This window comes from Leucopleurus acutus (assembly GCF_964270905.1).
Source record: "Leucopleurus acutus genome assembly, chromosome: 14".
In the NCBI taxonomy this organism is placed as follows: domain Eukaryota; kingdom Metazoa; phylum Chordata; class Mammalia; order Artiodactyla; family Delphinidae; genus Leucopleurus; species Leucopleurus acutus.
Window position 1 is genome coordinate 64,093,139 of NC_139156.1, and position 23,575 is coordinate 64,116,713.

A 23,575-nucleotide genomic window follows, 5' to 3' on the forward strand; every position below is an offset into this window, starting at 1 on the left:
TGAACTTCTGCTTGCATGTTTCTATTTTTTCTTTGGAATAGAAGGGATTAAGACTTAAGTAGAGAAGTTGGCAGCCCAATATTGCCTGAAGAGAAACTATGTGCTTCGTAATGAAGACTTAAAAATAGTGTTTATTTATGGATCATTGGCTCATGGGAATGTTAGTCTAGAGACTCAAAAAGCATGATTTTCTAAATCTTGCTAGGATACTGGATTTTAAGTGACATGATATTGTGGGGTGGAACTCCTGAGTTTCGCCAAGTTGCAAACCTAATGGAAAGTGACAGATAATTGAGACTATAGAATTTTTGAAAAGGAACACGACTATTAACTGTTGCACCTGATTTTCACATGCTTAATTACTATTTTTAATTACATTATTGCTGTCTGGGACACAGCCAGTAATCTGCTACCAATTTAATCACTAACTTCCAGGGTCTGAGAAGTGACCAAGTTCCTATGTGGAAAATTGTAAATTAGGTCAAATTTATTTGTCACTGCCACTCCCTCACCTCTTTTTCCTGCTTTTCATTATCCTAATTGGTATTCTTGTGCTGCCTCAGGTCCCGCCATTAACGGTGAAAAAGATTTGATGGAGAAGGCAATGTTTAGCACAAAGAAAGACCTTCAAGTACTGGAACTTGAAGACTTTAGACCCTATTTTGTATTAGCACCATTCAAAATGTGATCAACAGTTCTCAATCTGTTACTTGAAACAGATGAAGGGGAACATACAAGCATTTATCTTCCTTATTTATAGGCATATGGAGTAGAGAATTGGGATCGAGGTGTACAATTAACTAGATAATAAATGAATTACCAGGTCTCAGTTGATGAGGCTTCTGGAGGTAGTGTCAATGCAAAAAGGCCCTAGGTTAGCTCATTGAGAACACATAGAATGACTGAGAGGCAGGATTCCTCAAAGGACTACATTGGCTCTACTCCAACGTTGGCTTTGGATTATTTTACTCTTTCTAGATGCCTTGTGTACCAGATATTATTCTTAGTTCTGGGGATAGATACTAGTGAACCAAATTAAAGCCCTGCCCATATGGTGTTTCCTTTCTAGTGTTTGTGTTTTTGTGGATAGGGATGAAGAGAGAGTGAGAAGTAAAACCTACCTCTCTGTGATTCTCCAGAAGTACCAGGGTCTGTCTTAGTCCAGGGCCGGAGCTCATAGATTATGTTTCCATGGAAATTTGCATGATTAGCTAGCTTTTCTGTTAGAATCAGCAGTTCCTATTTCCCCAATATGGGGTACCAAAAGAATCCTAGTTTTAAGAATCAAATAATCTGTGATAGGCACTGCTGGTTGCCTATGCAATATCTATGCATTCTGCTCTTCTTGCTAATTTACAGAACCCTGATTTAGGTCAAGAAAAAAGGGCTTAATGCTATGCATACTGATCTGCATCTTGCATCCCCACATTTTCCGTGAATTAGGACAGTTACATTTAGTTAAGACAGATGCATAGCAATTCATGTAGATCTACCTCATTCTTTTCAGTGGCTTCATGGTATTTTACTGCTGTATGTGAAACAGGAGGGAAGGGGGCAGGGCACAACCTTTAAAAGAATGACATAGCCACAGGACACGACGTAAACTGTTTAAAACCAACTAGGTCCAAGATGGTGGAGAATTTGACTTCCAGTGGAACTTGAGCCTCATTATACGCTCATTGTCATACATTAGCATGCTAAATGACACACCCACCAGCGCCATGACAGTTCGGAGGCTAACCATGAAAGGTCAAAAAGCGGGCAGTAGCCCAATTCCTGGAAATACCCACGCCTTCCCCAAAATAGTTGGAATAATCCTCCCACTCATTATCCTATAAAATTACCCAGCCCGTAAAAACTAACCATCCCATATTTTGGGGCCTCTTGCCTTCTGAGATGGCTCATACTCTGTCTGTGGAGTTGTTTCTCCCAAGGCTGTTCTGGCCTTTTTTTTGGTACATGGGCCTCTCACTGTTGTGGCCTCTCCCGCTGTGGAGCACAGGCTCCGGACGCGCAGGCTCAGCGGCCATGACTTACAGGCGCAGCCGCTCTGCGGCATGTGGGATCTTCCCGGACCGGGGCACGAACCCGCGGCCCCTGCATCGGCAGGCGGACTCTCAACCACTGCACCACCAGGGAAGCCTCTGTTCTTGACTTTTGAGACTGACCACGTTCTGTCTATGGAAGGTGTATCTCTCTAAATAAATTTGACTTACATATACAGTTGACCCTTGAACAACATGGGTTGAATGGCACAGGTCCACTTAGAAGTGAATTTTTTTCAATAGTAAATGCTATAGTATTACATGATCTGTGGTTGGTTGAATCTTCGGATGTAGAATTGCAGATATGGAGGAACCGTGGATATGAACAGTGACTATAAACTATCTGTGGAGTTTTGACTGCTGGGAGGGTCAGTGCTCCTACTCCCCATGTTGTTCTAGGGTCAACTGTATTGTAAAATGATTATTGCAATAGGTTTAGTTAGCATCCATCATTTCATGTAGATACAATAAAAAGAAAAGGGAAAAAGAGAAACCAAATTTTTTTCCTTGTGATGAGAACTCTTAGGATTTACTCTCTTAATAACGTTCATGCATGTCATACAGCAGTGTTAACTATAATCATATGGTACATTACATCCCAAGTAGTTATGTATTTTATAACTGGAAATTTGTTCCCTTTTTACCACCTTCCTCCAGTTCTCCTTTCACCCACCCCCATCTCTGGTAAGCACAAATATGATCTCTTTTTCCATGAGTTTAGTTTTTTTTTTGTTTTTAGATTCCACATATGAATGAGCTCATACAATATTTTTCTTTCTCTGTCTGCCTTATTTCACCTGGCATAATGCCCTCAAGTTCCATTCCTGTTGTTATAAATGACAGGACTTCCTCATTTTTTATGGCTGCATAATATTCCATTACACAGTACATAATAGACCACAACTTCTTTATCTGTTCACCTTCCGATGGACTCTTAAGTTGTTTCCATGTTGTGGCTGTTGTGAATAGTGCTGCTATGAACATGGGGGTGCAGGTATCTTTTTGAGTTAGTGTTTAGTTTCCTTTGGACGTATTCCCAGAAGTAGAATTGCTGGATTATATGGTAGTTCCGTTTATAATTTTTTATGGAACCTCTATACTGTTTTCTGCAGTGGCTGTACTAGTTTACAATCTCACCAAGGCAATGCACAGGGTTCCCTTTTCTCCACATCCTTGCCAACGCATGTTATCTCTTATCTTTTTGATTATGGCCAGTCTAACAGGTGTGAGGTGATATCTCATTGTGGTTTTGATTTGCATTTCCCTAACGACTAGTGATGTTGAGCATCTTTTTATGTACCTGTTGGCCATTTGTATATAGTCTTCAGAAAAATGTGTATTTAGGTCTTTTGCCCATTTTTAATTGGGTTACTTATTTTTTTTGCTATTGAGTTGAATGAGTTCTTTGTTTGTTTTGGATATTAACCCCTTATTGAATATATGATTTGCAAGTATTTTTTTCCCATTCTGTAGGTTATGTTTTCACTTTGTTGATTGTTTATTTTGCTGTGCAGAAGCTTTTTAGTTTACTGTAGTTCCATTTGTTTATTTTTTAAATTAATTATTTATTTAGTTGTGTTGGGTCTTAGTTGTGGCACATGGGCTCTTTAGTTGCAGCTCATGGGCTTCTTAGTTGTGGCACGTGGGCTCCTTAGTTGTGGCATGCAAACTCTTAGTTGCAGCACGCATGTGGGATCTAGTTCCCTGACCAGGGATCGAAACTGGGCCCCCTGCATTGGGAGCACAGAGTCTTAACCACTGCGCCACCAGGGAAGTTCCCCATTTGTTTATTTCTGCTTTTGTTTCCCTTGCCTGAGGGGACACATCCAAAAAAATATTACTAAGACTGATGTCAAAGAGCTTACTGCCTATGTTTTCTTCTAGAAGTTTTATGGTTTTAGACCTTACATTTAAGTCTCTAATCCATTTCAGGTTAATTTTTGTGAGTGGTGTAAGATAGGGGTCTAGTTTTTTTCTTTCACATGTGAATATCCATTTTTTCTAACACCATTTATTGAAGAGACTCTTCTCTATTGAGTATTCTTGGCTTCCTTGTCAAATATTAATTGACCGTGTGCTTAGGTTTACTTCTGGTTTCTCTATTCTGTTCCACTGGTCTATTTGTCATTTTTATGCAGGTACCATACTGTTTTAATTACTATAGCTTTATGGTATAGCTTGAAATCAGGAAGTGTAATGCCTCTCACTTTGTTCTTTTTTCTCAGGATTACTTTGGCTATTCTGGGTCCTTTGTGATCCCATATAAACTTTAGAATTGTTTATTTCTACTTCTGAAAAAATGCCATTGAAATCTTGATAGGATTTGCATTGAATCTTTAGATGGTTTTTGGTCAGTCTAGAGATTGACATTTTAACAATATTAATTCTTGCAATCCATGTACATGGGATACTTTTCCATCTATTTGTGTCTTCCTCAATTTTTTTCATCAATGTTTTCAGAGTAGCGATCTTTTACCTTCTTGGTTAAGTTTATTCCCAAGTATTTTATTGTTTTTCATGCTATTGTAAATGGAAATGTTTTCTTTTTTTCTTTTTTAGATAATTTGTTGCTAGTGTATAGGAATGCTACTGATTTTTGTATGTTAATTTTGTATCCTGCAACTTTTTGAAATCCATTGATTAGATTTAACAGTTTTTCAGTAGGATCTTTAAGATTTTCTGTATATAAAATCATGTCATTTGCAAATAGAGACAGTTTTACTTCTTCCTTTCCAAATATGATGCCTTTTATTTTTTTTCTTGTGTGATTGCTCTGGCAAGGAGTTCCGGTACTCATTTTTTCTCTTTATTCCCTCATAGTAAATTAAGCAAATTAGCTTTCTGTCTCTTTAATGTGTTGCAAGTATTTTCTCCCAATTTGTTTTTTTTTTTTTTTACTTTTATGTTTTATTTTTAAATCATACATAAAATAAAATATTTTTGTGTTCAATTTTTAAAACTTCTTCCTTTATGGTTTCTGGATTTTGTGTTTGGTTCGAAAGGAATTTCTACTTTAATTATTATACATAAATGTATTATATATAAATTCACTCATACTTTCTTTCAGAATTTAAAAGTCTTTGCTACATCTGGAATTGATTTTGAGCAAATGAGTGAGGCTGGGAGTCAGCTGTATTTTAATTTTTCTTCTAAATGTTTATTTATTTGGTCTAATATGATTTATTTGAGTCACTCTTTTTCCTGCTAATTTATTTTTAATTAAAAAAAATATATTTTATTTATTTGGCTGTGCCAGGTCTTAGTTGTGCCATGTGGGATACTTTTTTTATTAGTTGTGGCATGTGGGATCTTTAGTTGCAGCATGCAGGATCTCTTTTTAGTTGTGGCATGTGAGACCTTTAGTTGCGGCATGCGAACTCTTAGTTGTGGCACGTGGGCTCTAGTTCCCTGATCAGGAATCAAACCCAGGCCCCCTGCATTGGGAGCACGGAGTCTTAGTCACTGGGCCACCAGGGAAGTCCCCTTTCCTGCTAATTTAAAATGCCATCTTTATCATAAGCTAAATTTATATTAAAGTCTGTGTTTCACTCTTCTTCCTGTTCTGTAATATTCTTTTTTTTTTAATTTTTATTTTATGTCAAGTGTAGTTGATTTACAATGTTATGTTAGTTTTAGGTGTACAGCAAAGTGATTCAGTTATACCTATATATATATATATATATATATATATATATATATATATATTCATTCTTTTTCAGATTGTTTTCTTATATGGGTTATCACAGAATATTGACTAGAGTCCCCTAGGCTATACAGTAGGTCCTTGTTGGTTATCTATTTTATATATAGTAGTGTGTATATGTTAATCCCAAACTCTTGATTTATCCCACCCTGTTTTTCCCCTTTGGTAACCATAAGTTTGTTCTGGTAATATTTTAATCTAATTTTTCTGCAGTCCCTACTTTCCCCCCCCCTTTTCTGTTCTTATTTATTTATTCTAAAAAAAGTTTTTTTTAATTGCAGATAGTTGACTTACAATATTGTGTTAGTTTCAGGTATATAGCAAAGTGATTCAGTTATTTCCTTTTTCAGATTGTATTCCATTATAGGTTATTATAAGATATTCAATATAATTTCCTGTGCTACACAGTAAATCCTTGTTGCTTATTAATTTTATGTATTGTAGTTTGTATCTGTTAATCCCATACTCCTTATTTGTCCTTCTCTCCCTCCCTGTCCCCTTTGGTAACCATAAGTTTGTTTTCTATGTCTGTGAGTCTGTTTTTGTCTTATATATAGATTCATTTGTATTATTAATTTTAGATTCTACATATAAGTGATATCATATAGTATTTGTCTTTGTCTGACTTCACTAAGTGTAATGTTCTCTAGGTGCATCCATGTTGCTGCAAATGGTAGTATTTCATTCTTTTTTATGGCTGAGTCATATTCCATTGTATATATATACAACATCTTATCAAACCAATCATCTGTTAATGGGCACTTGGGTTATTTCCATGTCTTGGCTACTGTAAATAATGCTGCCATGAACACTAGGGTGCATGTATGTTTTTGAATTAGAGTTTTCGTTTTTTTTCTTGACATATACCCAGAAGTATGTTTGCTGGATCATATGGTAACTCTAGTTTCAGTTTTTTGAGGAACTTCCATACTGTTTTTCATAGTGGCTGCACCGATTTACATTCCCACCGACAGTGTAGGAGAGTTCTCTTTTCTCCACACCCTCTCCAGCATGTATTTGTAGATTTTTAAATGATGACCATTCTGAGTGTTGTGAGGTGATACCTCATTGTGCTTTAGATTTGCATTTCTCTAATAAGTAACAGTGTTGATCACCTTTTCATGTGCCTGTTGGCCATCTCTCTCTTCTTTGGAAAAATGTCTACTTAGATCTTCTGACCATTTTTTGATTGGGTTGTTTATTTTTTTGATATTGAGTTGTATGAGCTCTTTGTATATTTTGGCTATTAACTCCTTGTTGGTCACATTGTTTGCAAGTATTTCCTCCCATTTTGTAGGTTGTCTTTTCATTTTGTTGATGGTTTCCTTTGCTGTGCAAAAGCTTTGAAGTTTGATTAGGCCCCATGTGTTTATTTTTGCTTTTATTTCTTTTGCCTTGGGAGACTGATCTAAGAAAATATTGCTATAATTTATGTCTGAGAATGTTTTGCCTATGATCTCTTTTAGGAGTTTTATGGTGTCATTTCTTATATTTAGGTCTTTAAACCATTTTGAGTTTGTTTTTGTATATGGCGTGAGGGAGTTTTCTAATTTCATTAATTTACATGTAGCTGTCCAGCTCTCCCCACACCCAACACTTGTTGAAGAGACTGTCTTTTTTTCATTGTATATTCTTGCCTCCTTTGTCGTAGATTAATTGACCATATGTGCGTGGGTTTATTTGTAGGCTCTCTATTCTGTTCCATTGATCTATATGTCTATATGTTTTGTGCCAGTACCACACTGTTTTGATTAGTGTAGCTTTGTAGTATAGTCTAAAATCTGGTTATGCCTCCAGCTTTGTTCTTTTTCCTCAGGATTGCTTTGGCAATTCTGGATATTTTGTAGTTCCATATATATTGTAGGATTATTTGTTCTAGCTCTGTGGAAAATGTCATGTGCAATTTGATAGGGATTGCATTAAATGTGTAGGTTGCTTTGGGTAGTATGACCATTTTATTTATTTATTTTATTTTATTTTTGTTTTGTGGTACGTGGGCCTCTCACTGCTGTGGCCTCTCCCGTTGCGGAGCACAGGCTCTGGACGCGCAGGCTCAGTGGCCATGGCTCACAGGCCCAGCCGCTCCGCGGCATGTGGGATCTTCCTGGACTGGGGCACGAACCCGTGTCCCCTGCATCGGCAGGCGGACTCTCAACCACTGCACCACCAGGGAAGCCTGACCATTTTAATAATATTAATTCTTCCAATCCAAGAGCTTGGAATATCTTTCCATTTCTTTGAATCGTCTTCAATTTCCTTTGTCGATGTTTTATAGTTTTCAGCTTATAGGTCTTTCACCTCCTTTAAGTTTATTCCTAGGTATTTTATTTTTCTGACGTGATTTTAAATGGGATTTTTTTTTCATTGTTAGTGTAAAGAAATGTAACAGATTTCAGTATACTAATCTTGTATCCTGCTACCTTGCTGATGCATTCCCTACTTTTAAAATAACTTTATTTTATAACATGTTTTAATATCTGGAAGGATTAATCTTTCTCCCTATTCTTTTCTGCCCCTTCAGGATTTTCCTACATGTAATTACATAATGTTTATTTCCAGATGAATTTTAGTGTAACATTTTATAAAATTATTATAATAGCCTGTGAGTATTTTAATTTAGGGAGAAATAATGCCTTTTTAATGTTTAATCTACCTATACATCATCTTTTTGTTTACTCAATTCTTTTTCTACATCCTTCAGTAGAGTTTTAAAGTTGTCTTTACACAAGTATTTTATACATTTTACGCAAGTATCTTTGGTACCATCATATTTTGGTATCTTTCCTTCCATCATATTTTTAGAATTGGCTATTATTTGTAAGAAGGGGAGCCATTGATTTGAGTCCATATTTGCATTTCTAAGATGGCCTCTGGTGGTTGAGACACAGCTGATATTCAAAGGGGATTTGGGGACCCAGATCTTTGGGCTCGCTCATTTGGATTTGCTTCTTCAGTTAGGTGTGTCCTCCCTGAACTGTACCACCATCCAGCCCACATAAATTTTATTTTTAAAACATTTTTATAAAACTTAATTTTTTAAACTGAAAAACTTATATATGTACATTTATTTTTATTTTTTATTTTAGCAAAGGGTGCCTTAGCTAGGGTTCTGTTTTTATTTTTAACATCTTTATTGGAGTATAATTGCTTTACAAGGGTGTGTTAGTTTCTGCTTTATAACAAAGTGAATCAGCTGTATGTATACATATATCCCCATATCCCCTCCCTCTTGCGTCTCCCTCCCACCCTCCCTATCCTACCCCTCTAGGTGATCTCCCTATGCTATGTGGCTGCTTCCCATTAGCTAGGGTTCTTGATTGCAACAAAGAGTCTGCTCTGGCTAGCTCCAACAGAAAGAGTTTCATAAACGTTATTTGATAGCTCATAGAGTCTCCTGGAGAGCCAGAGCAACAGCCAAAGACAATGAAGCTAGGAAAAATGTCCAAATGTACCTGAGGAATGGTCCTACAGGTGTGCTAGCTTCCATTTTTCCTGGCTTTTGCACTGGGCAGTAGAGTCCTACCACAACTTTCCCAGAAGGATCTGATGCCTGTGACCTTTAAAAATCTCACCCAAGCTGTCGTTGGTTGGTGAAATCTGGGTCGCACTACTTCAAGGGAGTCTGAGAAGAGTAGGTTTCTTAGCTTTCCAGTCTCTCTAGTAGAGGAGGAAAGCTGGGCGAGGGCTGGATGGGGTGTTAGCAAACATAGCATTCGTCACAAAGGGTATACAGTGAGAATACATCTTCCTTCTGCCTTGACCTCAGATCCTCAGTTCTCTGGCCCTCTTTTTTAAAATTAAATTTATTTATTTATTTACTTATTTTTGGCTGTGTTGGGTCTTTGTTGCTGCATGTGGGCTTTCTCTAGTTGCGGTGAGCGGGGGCTACTCTTTGTTGTGGTGCGCAGGCCTCTCATTGTGGTGGCTTCTCTTGTTGCAGTGCATGGGCTCTAGGCATGTGGGCTTCAGTAGCTGTGACACGTGGCCTCACTAGTTGTGGTTCATGGGTTCTAGAGTGCAGGCCCAATAGCTGTGGCGCATGGACTTAGTTGCTCCGCTGCATGTGGGATCTTCCCGGACCAGGGATCAAACCCATGTCCTCTGCATTGGCAAGCAGATTCTCAACCACTGCACCACCAGGGAAGCTCTCTGGTCCTCTTTTCGCAAGGGAACTGCTACCAGTTTCTGGTGAAGATTAAAAAAAGAATTGTTCCACATCAGTATGTATGAATTTACTCTTCATCATAGCTGCCACTTGGTTGAATTTAACCAATTTATTGTTCTGTGCTATTCTGGATTATTTTACTGTTGTTTCTATCTCTTGGTGAGGACTGATATTCCCCAGTAAGGCCATACAAATTGTTAAAATATGAAATGCTTTTGTACTTCCTCTCCCCCTCACTAGTGGCCTTCCTCCACTTGGTCTCTGCCTAGGACCCTCTAGACCTCCCCTAGACCCAGCAACTAAAGGGTGAACACCTTGCATAGATGGAGCTTTCCAAGACCCAGCTCCAAGCTAGACTCTGATTGGTTGGGACCTAAGCCATGCTAGTTGTTAAATATTTTTAATATCTCCCCTACTTCTAGGCAAATGAAATCTAATTGGATTCTGTATACTTCCTAAGACTTTTTCTCTGGTTACAGTTCAAATCACACCAATGAAAGAATATATGACAATTTAGTTAACTAGTCCCACTTTGATGCACATTTAGGTTGTTTCTAGCTTTTTATTATCACAAAAAATACTGCTGTCCTTGACATCCATCTTTGTACACATGTTCAGATTCCTAAATGTATTTGTTTAGTCTAAGAATTTGTGCATATAAAATTTATGGATGTTGCCAGAATGCCTCCCCAAAAGATTTTTACCAATATATGCTTCAGCCAACAGTATATGAGACAACTAACATTTCTTTAGCTTGTCAAAGAAGATTTTAAAAAAGATTTAAAAGATGTTTTAGTGAAACCAATTTACCCTCTTTAGTTATGAAATTGAAAAAAAAAGAAGAGAAAAAATTATATTAGTTTAGTATGAGTGGCTCTTAATAAAACTATACCAGAATTCACAGGATCATTGCTCTCTTTTCCAATTAATAATATTTTGATACTATATTAAAATTTGCTGTGAATGAACATCAAATTTTCAGAACCTACCTTTTTGATATATGGGATAACATTTGTCAGTTCCCAATGCCATGATTACTCAAAGATGCTAACAATAATTCTGTGATAATATATGCAGATTTTTAGTGCTCTGCAATATCGTGGTTCTCAACCTAGAGTCCTTTTGCTTCCCAGAAGACATTTGACAATCTCTAGGGACATTTGTGATTGTTACAGAGGAGGCTGGTGATACTGGCATCTAGTGGTTAGAGGTTAAGGAGGCTGCTAAACATCCTACAAGTCAAGACAGCCCCCCATAACAAATTCTCCAGCCTAAAATGTCAATAGTGCTGGGAATGAGAAGCCCTGCTGTACTAAAATACACCTGGAAAAGGACATTTATCTAAACAGTTAAACATTCTCCCACTATCTTTTCTCCTGTGGTTTATCAATTTCTTCTCAAGATTGTTGGCACAATTTTTCCATTTTAAAGACCATGTTCCTTAGTAGATAATATGAAAGCAAACTCAGAATATTGTCATTTTGCTTCCTCTCTGTACCTTGTTAACATAGGAGGCGGGAGGTTGTAACTTTTTTGTCCTTTCACCCTCACATGCAACCTAAAAGTTTTTGTGTTGTTTTGTGTGTTTTTTACAAGTCTTTGCTCATTGTAGTTTTAGTCCACTCTTCTGATAGGCTAATACCACACTTATGTATTCATCCTTACATTTACCCTTTTCCGTCTTCTTTTGTATGTCCTTTAAAAATCTCAGTCTTTAGAAAGCACCTTGTATAGCACATTGAGTTATATTTGCATATGTTCTCTCCCATTTTTTTTCCCCCTCATTTGTGATTGCAGTAGTGGGTTTTATTTTTTCACCTGTCTTTCATTTTAGAATCTCTGCCTCTGGGAAATTCTTATATTTTCTCTGAACTGCTAAGCACCCTAAGGTACTTGTCTTACTTTGCTTTTGGTTTTCTTCCTTGGCCGTAATGAACTCTAAGGTGATAAGTTGAATTTTTCCCAAGGTTCCTGTCACTTTGACTTCACTAACACATTCCTCTTTGTTGGTAAGAATGAAGCCCAGGGTAGCCCTTCCATTCTTAGTTTCTTTTGCTCTCTGAATGATGAAGTTGCTGATAGGCAGATGATAAAGGAGAGGAGTGATTCCTCAGGGCAGGTTTTAATTACTTTATTGTCTCTGTGGGTTTGCTGAATTCTTTTACTTAAAAATTTTTGCCACGTCTCTTTTTATCTTGACCTTTCACTTCAGTCAACTTTCTTTTCATTTTACTTAACATTTCCATCATTTCTTACCTAGAATTTTTAAGTTTGGGTATTTCACTGAGAGCACAGAGTAGATGTATTCTAAATTTTCTTTTGTCTTGAGGATAATTTCCCTTGTCTTCCTCTTTTATTGTTATACAGTTTTTTAATTTTGGATTTTTTCTATTTACTTATTTTGAAAGACAAGAGATTTATTCAGTCCTGGTGTTTGTCATAAGTGAGATATATATATCTATATCCCTTTTGAGCTCTGTCACTATCAATTTTGGAACCACAGAATTTCCCTCTCAACTCTTAAAGTGGAGGGCAAGTATCTTGCTGAATTTCTGGGCTACAGAAGCTATATATTCATTTGGGGCAACTATTCTATTCCTATTGTTTGATCCTCTACTCTGAGGTGAATTTAATCTTAGATAATTTGAAGCAATTCAGATTCACTTTTCTAAAAGAGACGCATAAAACCTAATCTCTAGAATAGCCTCTGCCAGTGTTTTTTTGTGTTTCTGCTCCTACTGTTGGGGCTCTAATATCCCAGGGCACAATATGTCATTCTTCCCTTGTCCTATTTTATCCTGTGTTGCATTTCTGGGAACTAAAATCTTCCAAGTGAGTGTAGTTAGAAATAAATATATTGCTGGGAGGTGGCCAGGAAATATCGCTGGCTATCTAAAAAGCAGCTGCTGTGCAGTAGCAGGGTGAGAGCTGACTTTTTGTTTGACTCTCTCAGGCTCAGGTCTCTGATAGGATGTCAAGATACATGGACGTGAGGGTCTGGCTCTGTGGCTGCTTTAAATTTAGGCACGAGGGAGTTCTAGGTCCCCCTCCTCCCAGTTTGTTCCATTCATGAAGTAAGATAAGGTAGAGTGGCCAGATTTAGCAAATAAATATACAAGACACACAAGTTTGAATTTTAGGTAAACAAATTAATAATTTTTTAGTATAAGTATGTTTCTGGCATAGGACATATGCCAGAAAATTATTCATTGTTTATCTGAAATGCAAAGTTAACTGGTCATTCTGTATTTTATCTGGCAACTGTAAGGTAAGAGAAACCCGCCCCCCCCCACAGTGTTTGAAACCATTAATGAGGTCTTTAATCCTTTTGTGTCTCAGGTACTGATGTAGCAGGGTCTTTTTCGGGTTTTGTAAAGGTTGCCCTTCACAGTCTTTCTTCACCTTCAGGGCTGGTCAACACTGGGAGGACTGGAAGAAGTTTGTAGAGTCTGGGAACCTTCAGAGAGGAAACGAGTGAAGACCTGGACTCCTTCCTTGCATTTATTATTAGAAAGTTTTTTGTGCATTGAACTGGTCCCTGTTAAAAAAGGACCTAGTAAGAAAAAACATCAAAGACTTTAGGCTAGGACTCCTTGTTGTAGCCTGCATTGCCCAATGGGAGAGGCTGTTTGGGCACTTGTGTAACTGGAGGCAGAAGGCCCTGCCGACGCATCCGCTTGGTGCTTGGTGAACTTAAAAGCTCTAGGCGTGGCTGCCATGCTATACCTCTAAGGGAGCAGGCTGCTTCTCTCTTGAAGAATCCCTGTGACCACTGTATTTGCAGCAGCAAAGGCAAGAGCACAGCAGGTGGAAGGGTCACATGGAACTGCAGGGGATCAGTTTTCATGAGTAAACTGTGTGCCAGGAGCAGAACAGCAGCAGCCTTCAATAGCGCCCACTTGTATTCTAATAAAATTCTCTGGTTTTCTCTCTCTGAGGTATGTGGATCAAGAGGCCCCCAGAGTTCTTGAACAATTTGAGGAATAAGAGAGATACTGGGCTCCCTGTCAGTCTGGCAATTGGGAAGTGGTTTTAATTTGAAAAATTAATAGATGGGACCTCCTTTTTACCCCAAACTATTGAAGTAGTTCCTACTATTAGCACATATATACATATATTTTACAAATATGACATCATAACATATATTGTTTTATAATAGCTAAGTTCTGTAAAAGTTTCTTTTTTCTTTTTCCAAGATGTCATGACCTGAGAAGACTATATATATTTTCCTGTGGTCTTGTGCTCAGCAGTTTTAAAAATATAGCTTAGATCAATAAATATATGTTAATGGAAGAATATCAAGTTTTGTGATTCTTTACAATTCTTGCATATTTTTCATCTTTTTCAGTCTGTATCCATTAATATTTTTAAAAGACCAAGCCCAAAATTTTACCAGTAATAATTAGTCATCCTTGGTAATTTTAAAAGTTTTGATTACTTGTTTAACTTTGCTGCCTTAGTTTATATCATATAATCTTGCATTTATACACATGCTAAGTTAAAACATATTGATTGTTGATCCTCTTGATTGCATTCTTCTAGGGAGAAATATAGGAGCATGTTTATTATGGTCTTAGGGTAGGAAATAATTTCTTAACTAAGACCCCCAAAACATAAGCAATGAAGTAAAAGACTGAAATATTTAATTATATTAATATAAAACCCTTCTTTGTGGAAAAAAGTAACATAAAAGAAGATAAATGAAAGCTACCAACTGAGAGGATATATTTATAAATCATTCATATAAAATGGATTGCATTATTTTTCCCCATTCTTTTCCTTCCCTGTATCCAGGCCCTTTGCCATATGATGTTGCAGTTCTTCCCACTAGAGGCAGAGTATATTTCCCTGCACCATTAGTGTTAGACTTGGTTGTGTGACTTGCTTTGCCCATTGAAATGTGGGCAGAAGAGGCAGAGTACTAGTTTGAAGCTTATATCTTAAGAGGCATTGTGTTTCCCATTGTCCTTGTATTTTTATTGTTGCCATGGGAAAAACATGGTTCTGGTAGCCGGCATGTCCAAGGAGGATGAGAAACATGTGGAATAGATCTGGATTCCAAAACTACAGCTTGGAGTAAGCCCAGCCAGGCCCATCCTGCATTAGCTGACCCCCAGCCAACCTGAAAATGTACAAGAGAGAATAAATGTTTTATCCCACTGAGTTTTAGGGTGGTTTCTTATGTAGCCTTATTGTGGAAATAGCTGGCTCATAGACTCATTCAATGAAAATGATCTAAGAACTCCTAAAAAATTAATGAGGAAAAGAACAATCTTAACAGGGAAATGGGTCCATGATAAGTGAAAAAGTAATTCATAGATGAGAAAATTGGAATGACCAATACATAAGTGAAAAGACATTTAGCTTGTTTCACTAGTTATCAGGTATATACAAATTAAATCAATGATGAGATAGTTTATCATACCTATTAGATTGGCAAAAATTAATGTCTGGCAATAACCTAGTATCTATAAGGACGTGAAGAAAATAGAACTTTTATATACAGATGGTGGAATGTTTAAGGATATAAAGAGAGGGACTTCCCTGGTGGTCCAGTGGTTAAGACTCTGGACTTCCACTGCAGGGGACACAGGTTCGATCCCTGGCCAGGGAACTAAGATCCCGCATGCTGTACAGCATGGCCAAAAGAAAAAAAAAAAAGAATACAAAGAGAGACATAGTAAGCAGGGAGAGGATATTTTTGAGGAATATAATTGACAAAGGATTATATATAAAACATACAGAGAATTTTTGGAAATTATTAAGAAAAAACAGGCAACCTAGGAGAAAAATTGGTAAAAAAAATATAGGTTAGCAGTCCACAGAAAGGAGTGTTTTAAGCTAGTTAACCTAAAACAGATCACCAATTACATTGGTAATCAGAAATGAAAATTAAAACAACAATGAGATCAACTTTGTACCTCCCATGGTGGCAGAAGTTGAAATGTCATGCAGTATCTTGTGCTGGTGAGGAGATGGGGATATGTGAGTCCATGTGGTCTGCTGGTAATATTTTGGAGACGAATTTGGTAGTATTTGTTGAAATTGAATACTCGCATACATTCTGACCCAGAAATTCTACTTCTGAATTGTATTAGTTTCTAGTGCTGCCATAACAAAATACCACATGCTGGGTGGCTTAAACAACAGAAATTTATTTTCTCATAGTTTGAAGGCTAGAAGTCTAAGATCAAGGTGTCAGTAGGTTTGTTTTTTTCCTGAGGCTTCTCTCCTTGGCTTGCAAATAGCTGTTTTTTTGCTATATCCTCACATGGTCATCCCTCTGTGTGTGTTGGTGTCCTTACCTCCTCTTCTTATAAGGATACCATTTATAGTGAATTAAGGTCCACCATAATGGCCTCATTTTAACTTAATCACATCCTTAAAGACCTTGTTTCCAATAAAGCCAAATTCTGAGGTACGGAGGGTTGGTACTACAAACATGAATTTTGAGTAGGACACAATTCAGCCCACAGCAGAATATATATATATTAGAGGAACTCTTGCATAGGTACACAAAAATACATGTACGAGAATGTTTATTATAGCATTGTTTCCTATAGTAAAGGGTTGAATAGTACCTAAACATACTTGAATAGGGATATGGGCAGATAAAATACATTATAAATGCGTCTGATAAAATGCTACAAATGCAAAATAAAAGAACAAACTAAATCAGTCACATTAATTGAGAACTCATTTTTCTCAAATAATAAGAAATCTGTAGGTGAGAAGTTCAGAACTGATAACATCGAAGACCTAAGCTCTTTCTATACTTCTGCTCTGTCATCTTTCTTCCTCAGGTTTGAAGTAAGACTGCTTTATGTCCAGGCATCATACCACAGATAATAGAAGGAAGGGTGAAGGGCTATGGCAACATTGTCTGACATCCTTTTTATAGGGAAAGCAAAAGCTTTGCCAGAAACCCTCTCAGCAAACATCTGCTGATATCTCATTGGCCAGAATTCTGTCATATGCCATTCTGAGTTGCAAAGAAGGCTGGAAAATCTAATGTCTTGCTTCCATAGCAGTGAAAGGCAAGGGGGAGCTGGGTTTATGTATTGAGTGAGCTAACCTGTGGTTATAGTTTGACATCAATAGACTGTGAAAATGTAATGTTGAGATGAGAAAGTGAGAGAGAGAGAGAGAGAAAGATTGAGAAGTAGGAAGAGATGGGAAGTACAATACTGTTTGTGTAAATTTAAAAATCCACACACACATAAGGCCATATACCATTGTAAAGATATCTACCATTGTAAAGGTATCTACCATTGTAAAGGTATATATATCATATGTAAAAAAACTTATGGAAAGTTGATTGGAAAGGTACCCATGAAATACTACAGATTGGATGCCTATAGGAAGGAGGGAGGGAAATGGAACTGAGACTGAGGGATACAGAATATGATAAAAACAACAACAAAAAACAACCACCAAAAAACAGGATTTTCACAGACCAGTTGCATGAATTGAACTTCACAGAGGAGCATGATTGATTGTGTCAGTCTAATTCTTTGTATTCAAGACCCAGAAGGAAAAAAGCTGGGATGAGTCAGGTCATGTGTGTGGGTTACTCAGACTATTGGACAAGGTCATTATTTAGAGTAGAAAAAAATGTGATTCACTATGTTAACAACTGAGTTTAATTATTTTCTTTTACTCTGTGATAAGCACCATTCTTTTCACTACAGTTGAAGGTCTGATGTTACAGTTTAAGTTTAGGGACGTAGTAGTTATTTATTTATTTATTTATTTTTTTGCGGTACGCGGGCTTCTCACTGCCGTGGCCTCTCCCGCTGCGGAGCACAGGCTCCGGACGCGCAGGCTCAGCGGCCATGGCTCACGGGCCCAGCCGCTCTGCGGCACGTGGGATCCTCCCGGACCGGGGCACGAACCCACATCCCCTGCATCGGCAGGCGGACTCTCAACCACTGCGCCACCAGGGAAGCCCCCGGTAGCAGTTATTTTTTGGATAATTTAGGGATATTGTAAGCTTTGAAACATGGGTTTTCTTTGTGTTTGTACATATTTTTCCTGTGTTCCATAATGCAAAATTAGTAGAGTTGACTTTTAGAGGGTCAGTGGGGACAAGAGTAAAATAAACCTGGCTACTTGGTAGTGAAATCCATCATGCTCTAGTTTTCTGTTATTATCTTTGGAAACAGAGAGTGGGAGAAACATTTCCTTCTTCTCTTTCTAATATAGTCTCAGTGACTGACTGGCTCTCTGCTCTGGAATGAAGCGGATTGGCACAACTCCATAAGTCTTATGTGGGAACAAGACACCAGAGGACCCTTTCTCCCTTCCTTCCTTCCTTCCTTCCTTCCTTCCTTCCTTCCTTCCTTCCTTTCTTTTTCTTATTGTCATTATTTTGCTTTTAGTTTTGTATTCTGTCCTTAAACCATCCCATACTCAATCCTCTAAATAACATACACAATTTATTAATATGTGTTAGTATGTCTTGTGTTTATTAAGCATTTGTTGTGACTTTGGAAGCAGCTTTTTTTTTAACATCTTTATTGGAGTATAATTGCTTTACAGTGGTGTGTCAGTTTCCCAGTTTCCGCTTTATAACAAAGTGAATCATTATACATATGTTCCCATATCTCTCCCTCTTGTGTCTCCCTCCCTCCCACCCTCCCTATCCCACCCCTCTAGTTGGTCACAAACCACCTAGCTGATCTCCCTGTGCTATGCGGCTACTTCCCACTAGCTATCTGTTTTACGTTTGGTAGTGTATATATGTCCATGCCACCCTCTAACTTTGTCACAGCTTACCCTTCCCCCTCCCCATATCCTCAAGTCCATGCTCTAGTAGGTCTGTGTCTTTATTCCCGTCTTACCCCTAGGTTCTTCATGACCCTTTATTTTTTTCTTAGATTCCATATATATGTGTTAGCATATGGTATTTGTTTTTCTCTTTCTGACTTACTGTACTCTGTATGAGAGACTCTAAGTCCATCCACCTCACTACAAATAACTCAATTTCATTTCTTTTTATGGCTGAGTAATATTCCATTGTATATATGTGCCACATCTTCTTTATCCATTCATCTGTTGGAAGCAGCTTTTAAGCTCTTCCATTTTAGGACCATGATTCCTTGTTACCTAATTATAAATTATTATCATGGATGGGGTAGAACTTCCCTGGTGAAATGGATTTAATTTGCTAAATAATAATGTGTGAACTTAATGACTCTTCACCAACTTTTAAATCAGATGGGCAATCTGTTATCTTTCACAGCAGTCTTCTAAAATTCAATGACATCTGGATTTGGAAAAGTAGAATTCCACAAAGAGAAACTTATCTTTCCACAAAATAGCAATAATTGACTAATGAATTATTTAATACTATAATTAGCACTCCATTAGAGCCTATGAGTAATTTTATAAGTAATTACCCTTCATATCAGCTTCATAGGTCTCACTTCACATGAAGAAACCAGGGTAAATGGGAGTCAATGTGGACAAGGCCAAGCAAAGTAAAGTAGGGCTTGAATCTGAACTAAGTTTGTCTTGCCTTTCTGCCTATTCTTTTCACGACTTCCCTTCTTTTCCTACCCCTAGTGGGTACTTGTTTTGCAAAGTACTATCTTTGGCGCCTTATCTCCCTCTACTCAGCCTTGGGAGAGCTCTTCTACTCTCATGGTTTAAGGCGTAACACGGATGCATAGTTACCATATCTTGATTTTTCTCCTGAGCTCCAGGATTCTGAATTTCTAGCTCCCCATTGTTTTTCTAAGCCACAAATAGAATGGAGTCTAATAAGGCCTTTAGATATAGGTTCTTAAGGCACCTAGAAAAACCAAAAATCATTAAATGGGACGCAGTTCAGGAGTGCCTGTGTCAGGGAACCAAACTCTGAGTTGGAAAGTAAAGTGGAATTAAGTGGTTAACTGAAAACAGAAAAAAAATATTAGTTATCTGTATATTCTAAAATGTGTGGGTGATAGGTAAGAAGGATAAGCAAATTACTTGCAAAACAGACTTTTCTGTTTCCTCCTGGATGCTTATCTTATAAGTTAATTTGAGAAATAATTTTAAGTATCGCTTTTATATTATAGAGAATACATCAGTTTAGAAAATTGAAGTTACAAAATTTTATGAAAGAGTCAATAACAGTTGAGATGTTATACTTTATTTCCAAATGTAAAATATAAGTTTTAATGGCTACCATTAGTTACTATATGAGGAAAGAAACTGCCATATTCAGGTATTAAAAATAATTTTATAGAGTGAAGAACCCCAAACTTGCTTTCATTATAAGGAATAGAATTCTCTTTTAAAGAAGCTATAATTTCCTATTTTGAATCTGAGGAAGAGAATGATTATTTCTTTTCTCTTTGGAAAATTTAATACTTTCGTATAAAGGATATGTCATTAGTGGCAAGCCTAGGAACATGAGAAGAGAGATCACTCTGAGCCTTTAGATCTGTTTTATTTTTGCCATAGTTAACAGTAGACTTGATGTTTGTGATAATAGCTTTCGAGAAGTGTGGAAAATTTTTATCTTTGGTCAAGATAAATTTGTGGTAGTTAATGATGTTAGCTAATTAGATAGTAAGATCTTTATTTTTAGAGTAAATCAGGCAAATCAATGTTCATGCTTTTCCAAACTGAAGTGGGTGTTAAGTTGTAAAATAAAGAATTTGCAGCTTGTATGAGGACTTTGTTAGTCATAACATTTCATGCTCATGAGAAATAATGCAGTGATAACAGGAAACATATCTTCTAATATTACCTTATAGCTCCTAATATATAATCGACAGCCAATATTAAACAGGGCAATTAGAAAATATTAAACAGTTTACAAATGTCATATGTAAACTTTGAAGATAAATTAATTATTTTGTTTAATAGCGCAGTTTTATTTTTTGGAATTTGTTTTTGGATTTTCTAATGGGGCTTAGAATCTTTATGTAGAGTTTTTGTTGTTTGCTTTTTTGTCCCAGAAGATCTAGGGTTGTGCAAAATCCTTGTGATGATTGAACCCAATTCTGATGCATGTGATTGAGTTGATAGAGGAAGAAATAGTGGTAGACTTTGTCACAGATGAGAAATATTAAACACTAATATGGGCTCTATAAGTCAAACTTATATGGGCAAATAAAATGGGATATTTCTAAACACATTTAATAGGGAAAGTTGAAATGGTGTGCCCCAGTTCCTAGTTCAAGTATAGAAAGAAATGTCATTGGACTCAATACTGTGGCCTTTCAGAATCAGGTGATACCCTCTGCTGGCTAAATGTGGGATTGCGTTTAAAAATGAATGGCTGGAGAAAAAAAAAAAAAAAAAATGAATGGCTGGAAAGGAACTGCATTTCCAGAGAGACACATCAAGAGGGCTTGAAAATGGGCACTTCCAAGGAATTCATGACAGACCTTCCTTGCCATATGTCAGCACCCCTGATGAACAAAATAGTCCAAGAGAATCCCCAACCAGACCCTTTGTCTACATGGATGATTCCAGCATGAACTTCGAGGTTGATTCACAGATAACCATCTGGTCCCACAAAATGGAAGAAGCCTCACGAATGCACCTCATTCACACACACACAGCATGAAGAGTTGAAGGTTCTGTTTAGCTGTAACATGTTTCCAGATAAAAACCTCCAGAGAGAACTTGCTTTAAAACTCAGCCTACCAGAATGAACAGTAAAGATTTGGTTCAGGAATTGGCGGTTCAAAAAGAGGAAGCAGCAACAGCGACAAGAGCAGCAGTCGGTCCTTCCAGCCAAGAATGTGCCCACAGCATCAACCAGTCCTCATTCTTTTCTCCCTGCAGTTTCAGATTCTTATAGCTCCCACTCACCTCAGCCCTTAGACCCTTTCCATTGGGCAGGGGACTCTATCATCACTGAGATTGCTACAAGTGATGTCCAAATGCAGGATCCTCAATTGGAGAGGCTAGTGGCCTCAGTTCCTGCTTTGTACTCTGATGCCTATGACATAGCACAAATCATGGAACTGTACAGTTTTCCTGATGAGGATGAGATAGCCAGCTCTTCTTTCCACTCTCTGTATTAGTATCTCTCACCGACAAGGCCCAGTTAGAATAGAGTTCCTCTCTTAGCATCTTTGCTGATCCAGCTGTAGGTTTATCTCCTGGGCAAACCTGCTTCAGTATGACAAACTGGAGCTTTGCAGCCTACAGTCTGAGAGACAGCCTGGAATTCCAGAACCCCTCCAGTATGGTACACTTTGGATGTCTCTGATCAAAGTACTAATATATATCGGACAGTAGAGAAAAAGGATCTTCTTGCATCTTGTACGTGCTCTTGCCTTTGTCTGCTTTTAACCCAAATATCTGGCTCAGTGTTGCTTTGATTTCCATGGAAATGTTGTAAAAACTAGGAGTTTCCCGCAAGTATAGCTCAGTACTACACAATCATCCCCACAACTCTCCCTGGAGAGGCCTTCCTAGTCCCTTCGATGGCCAATGAGACTCCAAAATTCCCTCTTCCCAAAACTATCTTTGACTTTTTAAAAGGTCAGTAGCCTTTAGGGGTCATCCACTTTTAATGGCAGCAGGTTTATAAACTTACATTTCCAACAAACTTGACAGTTAAGCTAATTTTCCAGCTATATGATTAATGAACAAAATTAATGGCACCTCTCAAAACCAATAATAAAGAAACACATAATAAAATAAGTACCTCTCAATGAAAAATATAAAGTATCTAGGAATTAACTAAGAAAATTAAGGCCTCTGTACTGAAAAGTTTAAAACTTAATAATGGACATTGGAAATGTTTTCAATAAAAGACATTTGAAGCCATAAAATAATCAATTTAACAGGGTTAAAGTCATATGAAGCATGTTCTCCAAACACAATGGAATGAAAATAGGAATCAATAGTAGAAGAAAATTCAGGACATTCACAAATATATGGATATTAAAAAGCACACTCCTAAATAACCAATAGATAAAGAAGAAATCAGAAGGAAAATTAGGAAATATGCAAAGATGAGTGAAAACAAAAACACAATATTACCAAAACTTACGGGATGAGGCTAAATCAGTGCTTGCAAAGAAATCTATAGCTGCAAAAGCCTATATTTAAAGAATAAGATCTCAAATCAACCTTTTTTTAAGTAGGAGGGAAGCTGGCATAGTTATATTAATATCTATCCAATTAAACTTTAAGGCAAAACATTTTGTTGGAAGTAAAAGTATATTAGACAAGGGTAAAGGGAGCAATTAACCTGAAAGATACAATAATTCATTGTATACATTTAACATATTCCCAAAATATATGAAGTAAAAATTAACAAAACTCTTGGGGAAACTTAACAAATACATAGTCATAATAGATGATTTTATCCATAGGTCGAATGAATAAAAATTTTGTATGGGTATAGATTTTAACTGTACAGTTAATAGGCTTGATTTAATGAAAGTATATAGATTTCTGCATTCAACTGGTAGAGAACACACATTCTTTTCAAGTGAGTAATGACTACATATTAGACCATGAAGCAAATCTTAACAAACTCAATAACATACAAACAGCATTCTTTGATCATAAGGCAATTTAATTAGAAGAAACTCCAACCTCTCCCTCAATTTAGAAAGTAAAAAGAACATTTCTAAGCAATTAATCAAGATGGGAGAAATTATGTGAATAATCTGGTAGCATACATTATATAATAACAATAAC

The 23,575-nt window shown here is 37.1% G+C and overlaps 1 protein-coding gene and 1 pseudogene across 2 annotated transcripts in view; both read left to right on the forward strand.

Annotated features, from left to right (window-relative positions):
* CTNNA3 (catenin alpha 3) overlaps positions 1-23,575 on the forward strand; it is a 1,620,647-nt gene that overhangs the window by 2,541 nt on the left and 1,594,531 nt on the right. The window lies entirely within an intron of this gene.
* LOC309971803 (arginine-fifty homeobox-like) lies at positions 1,722-22,130 on the forward strand (annotated as a pseudogene). Its single transcript has 2 exons — positions 1,722-1,805; positions 21,439-22,130. The product of its transcript is annotated as an arginine-fifty homeobox-like (transcript).